Genomic DNA, 15,915 nt, shown 5'->3' on the forward strand with positions numbered 1-15,915 from the left:
TTAGGAGACCAAATCATATCGAAGTAATGTTTCGTCACAGTAAATGGAAGCCGTGCTGCAAAAGGGTTCGTACATATGGTAGAAGAGCCAAAGAGCAATGAACTGTTTGCAGATATCGACAAAGCAGCTGAACAGAAGGCAGTGGAAGACTTGGTACAGGTAAGGATAGATGAAAAGAACCCAGAAAAGTTCTTTTTGCTCAGCTCGTCTTTATCCAGCACTGAGAGAATAGAGGTCATGGAATTCTTAACCTCTAACATCGAAATGTTTGCTTGGACACCATACAACATGCCTAGCATTGACCCAAACTTCATCTGTTACCAACTTAATGTCCACCAAACTGCCAGACCAATTATACAACACACTCGAAGATCGACGCTCTACCACGCGGAGATAGTAGCGGAGGAAGTGGGAAACTTGCTGGAGGCAGGAGCCATCAGAAAAGTACACTATCCCAGGTAGATCTCCAATATTGTAGTAGTGCCAAAGAAGAACGGAAAATGGCGTGTTTGCGTGGACTACAAAACAGTCAACAAGGCATGCCCAAAGGACAGTTTTCCCCTACCATGGATAGACCAACTGGTAGACCTGATAGCAAGACACAATCGATTTAGCTTCCTTGATGCATATAGAGGTTACCATCAGATAGCCATGTTTGAACCAAACCAGGAGGTCACATCATTTACAACGCCTAGAGAATTGTATTGTTACAAGGTCATGCCCTTTGGCCTAAAGAACGCAGAGGCTACATTCCAACGGATGGTTACCAAAATGTTTGAACCATTGTTAGACAGAACAATGGAGACCTATATAGATGACATGGTGGTCAAAAGCAAGGATGAGAAGGACCATCTCAAGGACCTAGACGAAATGTTCCAAATTCTGAAGAAGAACAAGTTGCGTCTAAATGCATCCAAGTGTGCATTCGGCGTAGGATCAGGAAAATTCCTAGGCTTTCTAGTAACCAACCGAGGTATAGAAGCAGACCCCTCTCAGATCAAAGCGATCCAGGATCTTGAGAGGCCCAACACAGTCAAAGAGGTGCAGCATCTCTCTGGCCTAGCAGCCGCGCTCAACCGGTTCATAAGTCGGTCATCAGACAGTTGTTGACTATTCTCCAAAGCATTAAAGGCCAAGTTTGAGTGGGATGAAGAATGCGACCGCGCCCTAGAAAGCTTGAAAGAGTACATGTCTTCTCCACTGTTGTTAGTATCCCTAGTGCCAGGAGAAGAGCTCTTTTTGTACTTAGTAGTTTCACAGCATGCAGTAAGCGCAGTGTTGGTCAAAGCGGAAGGAATCCAACACCTGCCTATCTTTTATGTTAGCAAAACCTTGCTGGGCGCTGAAACAAGGTACCTACCATTAGAAAAGTTGGCATTAGTTTTGATGATGGTCTCAAGAAAGTTGTCGCACTATTTCCATGCCCACACCGTGGTCGTCTTAATGGCCTTTCCATTAAAGGCCTTGTTTGAGAGGGCCAATTTTTCTGGACGAATCTTGAAATGGGCGGTGGAGTTGGGGCAGTTCGATATCAAGTTTTAACCCAGAACTGCAATAAAAGCCCAAGCTTTAGCAGACTTTGTGGCTGAGTTCACACCAGGAAGTCATCACATTTGCCCGGTCGATTTGACCAACACAACCGAAGTGAGGGGGGAAAGTGCCGCGGGAACAACGCAGCCCCCATGCAGGCTTGAGGACCAAAAGGAAGCAACGAACCATGTTATTCTCAGTGAGGACTCATGAAAAAGTAAAGACTTGAGGCAGTTAGTGTAACGACCCCATCACGTATAATGATTAGCACTTAATTAATTAAGGAGATTTGAAATTTAATTGCCAACTATTCCAATTTAATCTGGGTTTTACGAAAATTATGGAGATTGATTCATTTATGGTTCTATTAAATACTTATTTTGGAATTAGAAATGAAGGGTCCAAATGGCTCAAGGAAGTGAAATTAAGAAGTTGAATCAATTTAATCTTAATTACGGACCCATTTGGGAGTTTAATTAAATATTCGATTCAGTTTAGTAAAATTGAGATTCAATTAATTAGATCCTAATTGGAGTTAATCAAGTTAATTAAATTATGAAGATTGAGAATTGTAATTATTACGAATTAAATTTATTTATGGGGTGTTCAATTTGAATATGTAATTTTAGCGACGGAAATTTGGAGCCTTTTTGGGAGTTTGATTAAAATCTTATTCAGATTAATAAATTTAAATATAATTAATTGGACTCTAAAGGAAGTCAATTAGACTAATTAATTTATGTGGGATTTGTGTTTGGGCTAATTAAGATTAATTAAAATTAAACGATGTCCAATTAAATTAAATGTGAATGATATATTAATTTACCTTTAATAAATTATATATATTACAAAGGAATGTTGGTGTGTTAAGTCTAAGGCAAGAAATATATATGTACATCATCAAGTCTTGTGTGGGTGGAAAAAAAACTGAGCACAGCTGAGAGAGAGGGAGAGCACGGCTGAGAGAGAGAGAGACCAAGAGGGAGGAAGAAAAGCAAAGAAGATAGCCTCGTGAGATATCAAAACTTAAGCTAAAAATTATGGAAAATTCATCCTAAGGTAAGAAATTTTATCATCTTTCTAGTGTTGTTTACTTAATCTAGACAAAAATTTATTCAATGTGTATTTTGAGAACATTAAAAATAAAGATTTGAGGATTAATCATAAATTCATAGAAATTGGATTTGTATGTTAAATCAAGTTAGGTTGAAAAACATGAGTTATGATTCTTTTAATTTGTTAAATTTGGGTTCAATTTAGAGAATTATTCTTGAATTAAGTTCTATAAATTACATGCAACAAGGGTTTATTAAAGATTTGACCCATGCAAATGAGTCAGGTTAATGATTATGGAAATCAACTTATAAATTAATTATTTTGGGTTTGATTTTGCATATCTTATATGAAATTAAGTTCCATTGTTACATGCATGAGGGAATTCTATGAGTATTTGAATCTATATTTACATGCATCATGGATTTTGAAAAAATTAAGCCATTTAAATTCATATTTTGAAGAGAAAAAGGAAATGTTTTATGAACATCAAGTTTATTAAAATTTAGAATTAATCCTAATGTTAGATAAAGTTTTGATTTTATAATTAGATTTTTAATCCATGCATGTAATGTAATTTAAGATTTTATTTAAATTAAGCATATTTTGAAACACCTATGGTTATGAATTAAGTTGAGGTTACAAATTAAGTTAAGTTTAAGATTATGGAAATTAGTTGGGAAAATTTATAAGAATATAAAATTAGTAATTTTGATATTAATTTCATACAAGTGAATAATTTTATAAGGAGTTTGTGACACTACAACAAAAACATACTTTAGTGGCACTACACTAGTGGCATATTTTTAGAAAATGCCACAAAAAATGATATTTAGCGGCACGTTTTTGAAAAATGCCGCAAAACGACAAACATAAAAGGCTCTAGTGACATTTCAATGAACAAGTGTCACAAAACTACAACAAAAACATACTTTAGTGGCACTACACTAGTGGCATACTTTTAGAAAATGCCACAAAAATGATATTTAGTGGCATGTTTTTGAAAAATGCCACAAAACGACAAACATAAAAGGCTCTAGTGACATTTCAATGAACAAGTGTCACAACACGACAACAAAAACATATTTTAGTGACACCATACTAGTGGCATGTTCTTAAAAAATGTCACAAAAAGAATATTTGGTGGCATTTTTTAGAAAAATGTCATAGAGCCACAAACATACAAGGCTCTAGTGGCATTTCAATTAAAAAAAGTGTCACTTCACTACAACAAAAATGTCACTACAACAAATTTACACTTTAGTGACACTACACTAGTAGCATGTTTTTAGAAAATGCCACAAAAATAAAAATTGGCATTAAATGTTTTAGAAAAATGCCATAGAACCACAAAACATATAAGGCTCTAGTGACATTTCAATAAAGAAATGTCACATCAATTTTATGACATTTTATAAAATAATGACACAAAAAATTATGTTCGTGACATTTACCAACAGATGCCACTAAACTTTAGTTGCAATGGCATTTTTTAAAAGATGTTAGGACACTAGGTAGGTGCAAATTACTTTCTATGGCACTTAGGTGAAAAGTGTCATAAACAAATATTTATAGCATTTTGAGAAATGCCACTAAGCCAAAAACTTTCCAAGTTTATAATGACATTTTTGAAAAAACAAAAAATGCCAATATATTTTCTAAATTTTTAAAATGCAGTAAATGATTAAAAATAAATGAATTAAACTCAATATACACTACAGGAAAAAGCATATTCGGCGACTAAATTTCCTGACCAAAACAGCATTAGTTGCCAAAAGTAAAGCTTTTCGGCGACTAAACAATTTTAGTAGCCAAAAGTCTACAATTGGCGACTAAAACTAAGTTTGGTCGCTGATTATATGGGTTTTAGTGACTAAAAGATTTTTAGTAGCCCAAAGTAAAGCTTTTTGGCGACTAAAAAAATTTAGTAGCCAAAAGTCTACAATTGGCGACTAAAAATAAGTTTGGTCACTGATTATATGGGTTTTACCGACTAAAAAAATTTTAGTAGCCAAAAGTAAAGCTTTTTGGTGCCAAAAAAAATTTTAGTAGCCAAAAGTCTACAATTGGCGACTAAAAAATAAGTTCAGTCGCCAAAAGTGGTCATTTTTAGCGCGGGAGAACTAAAATCCTAAGGCGGGAATAAAATTGTTTGGTGACCAACATTTGGGTAGCTGAAAGTGCATCTTTGGCAACCAAATCCGATTTTGGTCGACAAAAGTTAAGTTTTTTAGCAACTAAAAAACAATTAGTAGCCAAAAGTATAGAATTGGCGACTAAAAAATATGTTTAGTCGCCAAAAGTGGTCTTTTTTTTATTTTGGTAGTAAATAGTTTATTTTACATAAATTATGTTCAATAAAATAATTATGTTTATACATATACTTTTATATTAATATGGATGTATGTACTATATAAATAATTTATGTTGCATATATAATCATGTGATGCTATAGAAGTGTAGTGGGAAGAGTGTGGTGTGTAAGGTTTATGGTGCGGAAGGTTGGAGCCATGTTCAATTTATGGAGATTAATTTAGAGATTAATCACTTTGGGTTTGGAATTTGGCTTGATATGGAGGAATTGAGTTAAAACTAAATTTGGACAATTGGAGCATGATTTTGAATAAATAATTTCTAATTGAGAGTGTTTACTAAATTATACATTGGTTTTCCATATTTGTGTACCACAAATACATGTTTTGAGGCTTTGAATATCAAATCTGAACTTCAATTACAATTCTGAAAATTCCAAAATTTACACTGTCCGCTCGAGCGAGAAAAGTCTCGCTCGAGCATGAAAATTGAGCTCCCAGAAGTTTTTCAAATTTTACAGTCCGCTCGAGCGACCAAAGTGGCACTCGAGCGAAGACCCTATTTTCAGCATATTTTGAAAAATCGCATTTAATTCACATTTTTATTCTCATCTCTTTCCAAAGCATTCTAGACATGTTTTATGGCTCTATAAGGATTAATAAGTTAACAATCAACATTAATTAGTTGATTAAAGAATAAGTCATTAACTTAGTGATACTTGATTAAGAAGCCAAGTGAGGACTTGGTTTATTCATAAAAGAATGATTTAGTAATGAAAGGATATGTGAAATAAGAATCCGATTCATTTAACTAAAGGAAGAATACATGTAGTAGAATCTCGGACTACTTAGGTAGGAAAAGACAAGAAAAGTCAAGCTTGATCAAGGAATTGATATTGTGTTTCGATGTGTATGTGTTATGTGTTTGTGTAGGTCACGTGCTATTGTATGCATGATTTGTGATCTGTCTGATCTGCTTCTGCAATTATCTGTGAGTAATAACTCTGTAAAGTTATGTTTAACTTTAATTATTTTCTGATGATATGAGATGATAAGTTTCTGAAATGCTATGTTTTGTATGAATGAATGATTGTCTAATTTTCTTTGAAATGTAATTGTGGTATCCTTAGCAAAGGTCCTCGCCCAAGGGACATAATACTGTGGCTTATTGTCATGAGGGCCAAGCCCTCGCCCGGGGGAAATAATACCGTGGCCCAGGCCCTCGCCCGGAGGAAATAATACTGTGGCCTAGGCCCTCTCCCGAGGGAAACAATACCGTGGCACAGGCCCTCGCCTGGGGGAAACAATACCATGGCCCACATATGTGATATGTTACCCGGTACCGGAGGTTCCATTATGGAACTTGATATGCTTGACCAACATGATATGCTACGCTAAAGGAAGTACCACACATTATTTGAATATGAACATGAACATGACTATGTTTCTGATTGGATAAGATATTTGACAGCTGATTTCTGAGTTTCTGATACGAATATGAACATGAACATGACTATGTTTCTGATTGGATAAGAGATTTGAAAGCTGATTTCTGAGTTTATGATACAAATACGAACATGAACATGACTACGCTTCTGATTTGATAAGAGATGTGAAATCTGATTTCTAAATTCGATATGGACATCATTCATTAAAACCCTTTACTCTGTTATTATTCATTGGGCTCTAGCTCACTGTATTATTTATGTATGTAGGTGAACAGATGCGTGACCAGACTTAAAGGCATCTGCCTGGAATATGTTTTTGTCAACCAACCTATGTTCCTCCCGTGAAGGTTCCGGATATGTCAAGTGACTATGGCTACGTGATTTAGTTTAAGTTTTGTTTTCTTGATTGGTTAGACAAGTCTTGTGTATTTTTTAAATAGGGCTAAGTCCCTCTTTGTCTAATCTGTGTATATATGTATATAAACTTTAAAATTTTTCTGTCTCATATAAGTCTGCACAGTTTAATGGAAGTTGTTTAATTGCTATTTGCTTCCGCAGCCCCTAATTACATGTTATTCTGTTAAGAGGCCTTTGGTAATCCAAGGATTACTGGCCGGTTATGACGCTAAACCTATAGGGGCGAGTTTGGGTCGTGACAGTCAGATAGTGAAGACCAACCCTCAACAGCATACGTCAACCTGAAAGATAACATCAGTAACACCCATAACCCCAAGACATCATCCGACCCCTCTACTTGCTGGAAACTATTCGTCGGAGAGATATGGAAGCTCTTCGTGGATGGAGCATCCAATAGGCACGATGCAGGACTTGGCATAGTCTTCATCTCACCAGATGGCCTAATAGTGGAATAGGCAGTCAACCTTGTTTTCCCAGCATCCAACAATGAGGCAGAATATGAAGCACGTTAGCAGGCCTAAAATCAGCATTTTTCATAAAGGCCACCGAGCTAATGGTTTACAGTGACTTCCAGCTAGTAGTAAACCAGATTTCAGGCGACTACGAGGCAAAAGATGAGAGGATGGCTAAGTACCAAGAGTTAGTCAGAAAAGAGATCATAAAGTTTGAAGTAGTTCGGATAGAACAAATCGGCCGAGATGAGAACAGTAGAGCAGACAAGCTAGCAGGTTTTGCTTCAATGGCAGATACATCTACTCCACACCCATTATTGATCGACTTCCTACCTAGACCGAGCATTGAAGAACCCGAAGTAGCTGAGGTATGTTGTGCGGAACTAGGCCCTTCATGGATGGACCCCATCATAGTGTTTTTAAAAGACGACATCTTGCCTGAAGAAAAGAAAGAGGCCAACAAAATTAAAGCAAAATCACAACGATTTTAGCTCTCTTCATCATTGGCGTTATACAAAAAATCCTTCACAGGACCTTACTTGACATGTGTCCATCCTAGCAAGGTCGAGGCATTTTTGTTCGAGATACATGAAGGCGTATGCGGAAGCCACCAAGGGGGAAAATCATTAGCTTACAGAGAAATTTCACAAGGATATTGGTGGCCATACATGCAAGCAGATTCAGAGAAATATGTCAAGAGGTGTGAAAAATGTCAGAAGTTCACACACCAAATACATCAACCAGCCAGAGAGCTTATACCATTAACTAGCCCATGGCCCTTCGCAATGTGGGGCCTGGACATAGTGGGACCACTTCCAACAGCACCCGGTAACGAAAAATTCTTTCCTGCAGCAACAGACTACTTCACAAAGTGGGTGAAGGCAAAAGCACTTGCATCAATAAAGGAGAAAGATGTTAAGAAGTTTGTCTGGCAGAATATCATAACTCGATTCGGCATACCTAAGGCTCTAATATCTGACAATGACACTCAGTTCGGTGGCAAAATTTTCAAGGGCTTTTGCGAGGAATACAAGATAAAATTTTACAACTCTACACCAACATACCCACAAGCGAATGGCCAGGCAGAAGCATCAAACAAAGTCGTCTTAGATGGCTTGAAGAAAAGGTTGGAGAGAGAAAAAGGCAAGTGGGCTGAGGAGCTTCCTCATGTTTTATGGGCTTACCATACTACACCCCGGTGGTCAACTAAAGAAACGTTTTTTTCTTTAGCTTACAGCATGGAGGCAGTTGTAGACACCCCATTTTTGACCGTCCTCGAGACTTGGTTGTGCTTGCAAGTACACCCAACAACTAGTTCGATTGCTCGCTGAGGACTCAACTGTCGTGGCAGAACGTCACCGGTTCGAGCTTCCCGAACCCTGTATCCTTTCTGCCTTTTTTTGGACCTTGACTAGGTCCTTTCAAAGTGACCTTCTTGGTGCACTACAGGCCATGGCATAGAACTGCCGGCCATTGCCTTGTTCCTGCCGGCCATTGGTGATGCCCTGCTGGCCATCAGTGAGATCAATGGCCGGCACCCCCCCTATCTCAGCTGGTTTTCCTCCAGATCTTTTGAGCCAGCTGGTTTTTTGTTTGCTCCCCTCCATACACGTGTATGGAGGGATGAAGCCCTTGTGAAGCTTCTTGAAGAAGCTTTGGCTTTGCATTCCTCTATATAAGCAAGAGACCTCCCTCTTTGCCAGGGGTTCTGCAACTTTGGAAGAAAAAACCTCTCTTTCTCTCTATATTGTTTGTGTCTTGTGCTTTGGAGTTGGATTTCCTTGCACTTTTACACTACAACACCTAGATATACACCACCACCATTGGACAAAGCTTCTTGGAAGGTCTTCTTGAGGTCTAAAAGTGAGTTTCTACCCCCTGAAGTTGCTGGTTTTGAAGAGGGTCTTCAAGGGTAAGTATTTTCCCAATTTTTGCACTTTCCTGCACCTTGCTTTAGCCCTCTTTGCATATTGATTTAGGCTTTGCTTATAATTGAAAAAATTCTTGTATTTAAGTCCTTTTTAAGTTTTTTTTAAGGTCATTTTGCTGTTAGGGGTGTGTAGCCCTCTTGCATGCTTTGTTTGGCTTTGTTTTAAGTCATATCTTGGAACCTCCGAGCTAGCCTTGGTTTGGCCTTCTTACCACTGAAATCCAGCAAATTTTTAGTGGTAAAGGTGTGGTTTTGAGGTCCTTAATCAAAGGGGGTGGCCCCCTCTCTTTTGGTTCCTCTTTGCTTGCATTTTTGGCCTTCCAAAGGACCATCCTTCTATGTATTTTTGAGGCTTGGTTCAGGCCTATTTTTGTGACTTTTAGGACCTGCCTTGGCCCTATCCATGGCTGGTTTGGTCATATTTTGCATTCATATAGTATGTGTAGTGTAACTCCATCCATAACTCATCAAAGTAGCATGTGTGCTTAGCTTGTGTTGAGTCCATTTCAGTGGATTTTTGGTGATGTTTTACCATGCCATGAACCTGTTTTGGGTTGGTTTTGTTACTCCATGCTTGCATGATGCACTTGTAGTGTAAATCTCCTAAACTAGCTTCATATGATCCATGCCATGCCATGTCATTTTAGCTTGTTTGGTTTACATTTCAGCATATATTTGATCATCATTTGGCATGTTATGAAACTATCCATAGTTGGTTCGATCATCCTTTGCATGCTCCATATAGGTGTAGAATAAATCTTGTTTACTAGCCATTTGTGCATGATGTTTTGACTCATCATACTAGCATATTTTGGCTTTACTCAAACTTGATTTTATGCTTATTTTGAAGTGTTCTAGGACTGTTTTGGGCTTCCATGGCCATATCACTCGTGCTTTGTATAGCTATAGTGTAAATGCTTAGGCTAGTCTTGGGTTTTGAGGCCCCTACCATGCCATACATGTGATGTTTGCATGCTTTGCCCTCGTTCCATATGCTATTTCAGTCCATGAAATGTTGTCATACACTTGCATTTGACATGCCTTGAATGCTTTATAGAGCTTGTGCTTTATGCCTCAAGAATGAGCTTTTGTGCATGCCATTAAGCCTAAGCCTTTGGCTCATCATTTCAGCGCATTTTGGGTCCTATTATACCATGATGTAACTCTGTTTTATGTCGCCCAAGTCATGCCATGTTTGGTTTCAATAGGTGTAGTGCATTGCCTCTTTAAAGCCTTGCATGCTCCATGTTTTTGGCTTTATGTTCTAGCCTTTGTTGGCTAGTTTTGAGCTTAGTTTTGGTCTTGTTTGGACCTACCCTAGGACTGTTTTAGGTCCCCTCGGCCCCTTGGGTCTTGCCTTGTATGACCGTGGCTTAAGTCCCTTTGCTTACCTTGAGCTTTGAACATCATGACATGTTATGCTTGCATGGTTGATTTGATTTGGCATCACTTTACATGAAATTTCAGAACTTACCTCATTGTCATACATCTGTGTTTGTTGCTCCTTAAGTGTGCTTAAGAGTTGTCCTCTTTGTGCCTTAATACTTGAGCCACTTGGCATACATGTTTGCCTTGCCATTTCATGCTTTTCATGCCATCAATTCATCACTTATGGCTACTGATTTGGACCTATTTGAGAGCTGTCCATCTTTGGTGTAAGCCCATCTTACCATGTCGTCGCATGTTTGTTTCATCTTGTATGTTGTTGCATACTTGTCCACCTTTGTGTGCCTTGCATGTTTGCATATCCATGTTGCATTTTGCCAAGTTGTTCAAGGTTGTCACCTCACATCATGCCTATGTGCTTGTTGCATGTCATTAGCCTTGTTAGGTTATTCACATTGCATGTTTGCCATCCTTATGCGTTGCATTGTTTGGATTAAGTGTTAGTCCAAACATGAGGAACGAGGGGCGTTTCATACTCCGAGTGATGGAACGTGTCTTAATTCTCGGTCGCCGAAGCTCTTGATGATTCATGATAGAGTTCTAGGCTTTACTTGCTTTATTTGTGCATTCATTTTCATATTGATTTGCACAAGTTGGATCTTTGGCCATCATGTATCGGGATGCATAATTGATGGTCGTGGATCTGACTAGGCCTCTCCCTTGATGTTTTGAGGTGATTTGGGGTGGCATAGTGCGTATATACCCTTGGGAGACCCTCCCATTCCTCTATTTTGTGCTTTGTTGCAGTTTGGTGTCACAGCACACCAGTGGCCGGCAGTGCACCACTGATGGCCAGCAGTGTCACGCCCTTGGCCGGCAGTGCCCTGTTGTTGGCCGACATCTCTCCTTTCATGACCGGCAGGCCACTGGTGAATTCCCTAGCAGTGTTTTGGTAAGTTGCAGCAACAAACACTGGAAGACACCTTGCAAACAGAGCCTCTAAAGAGCAACCGGAAGGTGTTTCGAGGCAAGGAACCGAAGCGAGCATGCATACCCTCCTCTTCTTCAAACAGAGCTGGAGCAATTCTCTTTTACTGCTTACTAGTTAGTTAGCATTTGTTATTTGTAATAATTAATTTGTTAATTAATTAAGCTGTGTAATAATTAGTTGTAACTAGTTATTCATAGGGTTTTGTAATAATTAAGTAGCTTGTTAGCTAGTTAATTAGGCGGCTTGTATTATTTATTCGGACCCTCCGAGCGAGGGCACAATTGTAATAAGTGTGCGTGTGTGTGATGTATGTCTTCCAATCCCACATCTTTCTTCCTTTTATTTACCAGCTTATGATGGTTAGATTAGGGCATGTTTCAATTAGCATACTTATGCTTGCATGTTTGCATTCATTCATCTGTCTTGCATGCACCGGGCACGGCGCATCATACTAACTGCATTGTATTTCAATTCCAAAGTTAAATACATATTAGCTGTAGCATCATCATATGCCATGCTTAGGATAACCGAGCCTATTATAGTTGCATTCATGCATATGTTACATTAACCATCTTAACATAAACTAGGATCATACATGTGATTACTAACTAGTTTCTGTTTTGGCTCGGAGTACTCAGTAAGTGTTTATGCTTTAGCATCCTTGCATGTGTGTGAGTGACTGCCATGATAGCATGCTTACCATGAGGCTAACTGCTTATGTGATATACCTACCTGAATGCCTGCGGGTGAAGGTTGGGTTATTTGGATTGGAACAATTCATCGATTGTGAGTTTTAAGCCCACTTGAGAGTGGCAAAATCATTTTTTCTAAGCCCACCCGAGGGTGGCAAATCCACGTCTTAGCCTATTTACGAGTAGCACCATCAAACCATTTTCAAATAAACAAACATGAGATGTTTTGTTCCAATTCAGGCGATCCAGTCTATACTTGTATGTTGTGCGCATCACATAGTAAATCTAGGCTAATAACCGGAATAAGAACGCATAATGTTTTCAAAACTAGATATCATAGTTAGTAGAGGCCGATCTTTGATCGAGCGAGTGGGGGTGCTCACGAAGTGACCTTCCCCAATGGTACCCAAGTTCCCGTGCCGAGGCAACTTTGGTGATGACGGACACGTAGCCTTAGGCAACGAGTCAGGGTTTCTTAAATTCCCCCAAAATAAATATTTAGGTGGCGACTCTGTATCTAGCAAAGCAGTCCATGTTTGGCACTTCTTTCAAAAAATCTGTTTTCAAAAACGATTTACCGGATTTGGACTCTTTAATGATTTCATCGGTCTTGTATTGCGCTCTACGAGATTAGATACAGGACCATGACATTGAGTCCTGAACTGTAGTGAGCCCAAACGAACAGAACGGGGGATTTCCTCGCGGGACGTTCGGGGACGTCTACAGCAGTAATCCCACTAGAAGTAGGCCTCCCCACTATTAGAAGTAAAAATTTTGACCCACACTTGAATGAAGAAGCCATAACCTTGGAACTCGACCTCGCGGAAGAAATGAGGGAAAGAGCACTTGTTCACATTGCCTCATACCAGCAGGAGTTATCTAGAAAATATAACAAAACAGTACATCCGAGGCAATTCAAGATTGGAGATTGGGTACTACGCAAAGTAATGGGAAACAATTTGGTACCCGGAGATGGCAAGTTGGGACCTAACTGGGAAGGACCATACAAAGTGGTCGGTTTAACAGGAAAAGGGACATATCACTTGGAAGATGGAGATAGCAAGGCTGTTCCCAGGCCATGGAACACTACCAATCTCAAATTATTTTATTTTTAGCTTTTTCTTAAAATACTTGTAATTTTTCTTTTTGCAAATAAAACAAGTAGTTTTTTTTCAGCATAATTCTTTCTACTGTAATAGTTGCTCTTAGTCAATGCCAGCTAGGGGCAATAGAGAAAGGTTGGCAGGAATAACCAACATTGAGTTCTCTTCAACCGAGATAAGGATCTAGGCTGAAGAAGGTTGGCAGGAATAACCAACATTTAGCTCTCTTGAGCCAAGATCAGGATCTAGGCTGAAGAAGGTTGGCAGGAATAACCAACATTTTAGCTCTTTTTCAGCCGAGATAAGGATCTAGGCTAAAGAAGGTTGGCAGGAATAACCAATATTTAGCTCTCTTCAGCCGAGATCAGGATCTAGGCTGAAGAAGGTTAGCAGGAATAACTAACATTTAGCTCTCTTCAGCCGAGATCAGGATTTAGGCTGAAGAAGGTTGGCAAGAAAAACTAACATTTAGCTCTTTTCAGCCGAAATGAGGATCTAGGCTAAAGAAGGTTGGTAGGAATAACCAACATTTAGCTCTCTTCAGCTGAGATCAGGATCTAGGCTGAAGAAGGTTGGCATGAATAACCAACATTTTAGCTCTTCTTCAGTCGAGATCAGGATCTAGGCTGAAGAAGGTTGGTAGGAATAACCAACATTTAACTCTCTTCAGCCGAGATCAAGATCTAGGCTAAAGAAAGTTGGCAGGAATAACCAACATTTAGCTCTCTTCAGTCGAGATGAGGATCTAGGCTGAAGAAGGTTGGCAGGAATGCCAACATTTAGCTATCTTCAGCCGAGATCGGGATCTAGGCTGAAGAAGGTTGGTAGGAATAACCAACATTTAGCTCTCTTCAGCCAAGATCAAGATCTAGGCTGAAGAAGGTTGGCAGAAAAAACCAACATTTAGCTCTCTTCAGCCGAAATGAGGATCTAAGCTGAAGAGCGGTTGGCAGTATTACCAATATTTTGTTCCCTTTAGTCGAGACAAAGATCTAAGCTGAAGGAAGTTTGCAGGTATGACCAATATTTAATTCTCTTCAGCCGAGATGAGGATCTAGATTGAAAAGAATTAAAAGGAATATCAAACACATGGTAAGGTCAGTAGATTACAAAGCAGATTGGACCGAGATGGCTATCTCGGCCGTAAAAATTAAAGACATGCAACCGGACAAAAGGTTCAAGACAAACCAATTAAAGTTGAAAGACAATTACAAGTATGAGTGAACCGAACAAAAAGATAAGGAAAAAATGAAGATTTCATTCAAAAATGCATTACAAAATGTGGGGCTTCAGCCCGGTTACAATTTGATAAAACAGAAAAGAGGAGAAAGGAAAAATAAGAGAAAAGATCATCCAAGTCAGCGTCCAAATTGACCCGAACTTCACCCAAAGGTAGCTCGATTGTGAGATGGGCCCCCTGGTTGAGCTCGGTCGTAGGCACCACATTAGTCGCAACAGGCAGAGGTGGGCTGGAGTCCACTGGAGTAAGAGAAGTAGATTGACGGCCGAGCTGAATGTTAAGCGTGTTCTCAGGAGCAGAGACCTCGTCCTCCTCCCCCTCCTGAAGGAACTTTTGCTGGACTGTATTAGCATAGTCTGCCATGTAGCCCGGTATGAAGTAGGGAGGGGGATTTAGGAAGACCTCAGAGTCGTGTCCACAGCCGAGCTTTTCAGCAGTAGCTTTCTAGCCACATTTGAAGAAAATATCCTTGGCAACTTCGCACTGCTGGACGTATGTCTCTTCTCCTTCCTTGTAACCTCAATCATCTGCGTCCTGTATCTTTTTCTTCAGATCTTCCAGCTCGGCATTCTTCTTCCTCTCCAGCTTGGCCAGCTCGCGTAAATAGCGATCTTTTTTCTCGGCTAAGGCCTTCTGTTTGTCTGCCTCGGCCGAATTCACCAGTCCAGCAAGCCTTGAGTTTTCGGCCCCTAGTTCGGCCAGCTTGGCTTGGACATCTTTTAGTTCGATCGTTTTGGATTCTGCCTCGACAATGGCTAACCACGCCATCTTTCTGAGTTCAAGAACTCGTTTGTGAGCTACTTGGCCTGCATAGTTTAGAGCGGTTAGGAGATGATCGATGTACTGAAACCATGGTAAATGTTTGAAGGGATTTTTGGGTCTTACCAGAATCATCGATTTGGTGGCCGAGCGAATAGCCTTCAGCTCGGTCAAACCATCATGCCTCTTCATGTCGGCAGGAAGGCAAACACTCTTTGCTAGATTAAAGGCCAACAAATAATCCTTCTCTGCGCTGACGGAATTTGAGGCCCTGATAGCTCGTCCCCTGAAGGTGGCTACTGGTGCCTATATTGACGAAGAATGAGGGTTTGAAAAGCTAGGTCGGTTGCGACCTTAGGAGATTGTTGGTTCTTCGAGCTCAGTTTGGAATGGCTCGTCTTCATCCCTCAAGCCTTGTGCGCGCGGCCTTTTGCTTGGCCAAGATGAAGTAGCTCGGGCCGAGGAGAGGGCTACCACTGCTTCATTTGTCTGACCGGCTTGTAGAACCTCGGTCTGAACATCACCAATTAATGTGGAGGTTTTTTTGGTGATCAAGGCTCGAACAGCTCGGCGCTTGGCCATTTCTTGTTCTTCGGTTAAGG

This window comes from Camellia sinensis, chromosome 3 (assembly GCF_055761805.1).
Source record: "Camellia sinensis isolate YWXY chromosome 3, ASM5576180v1, whole genome shotgun sequence".
Taxonomy (NCBI): Eukaryota; Viridiplantae; Streptophyta; class Magnoliopsida; order Ericales; family Theaceae; genus Camellia; species Camellia sinensis.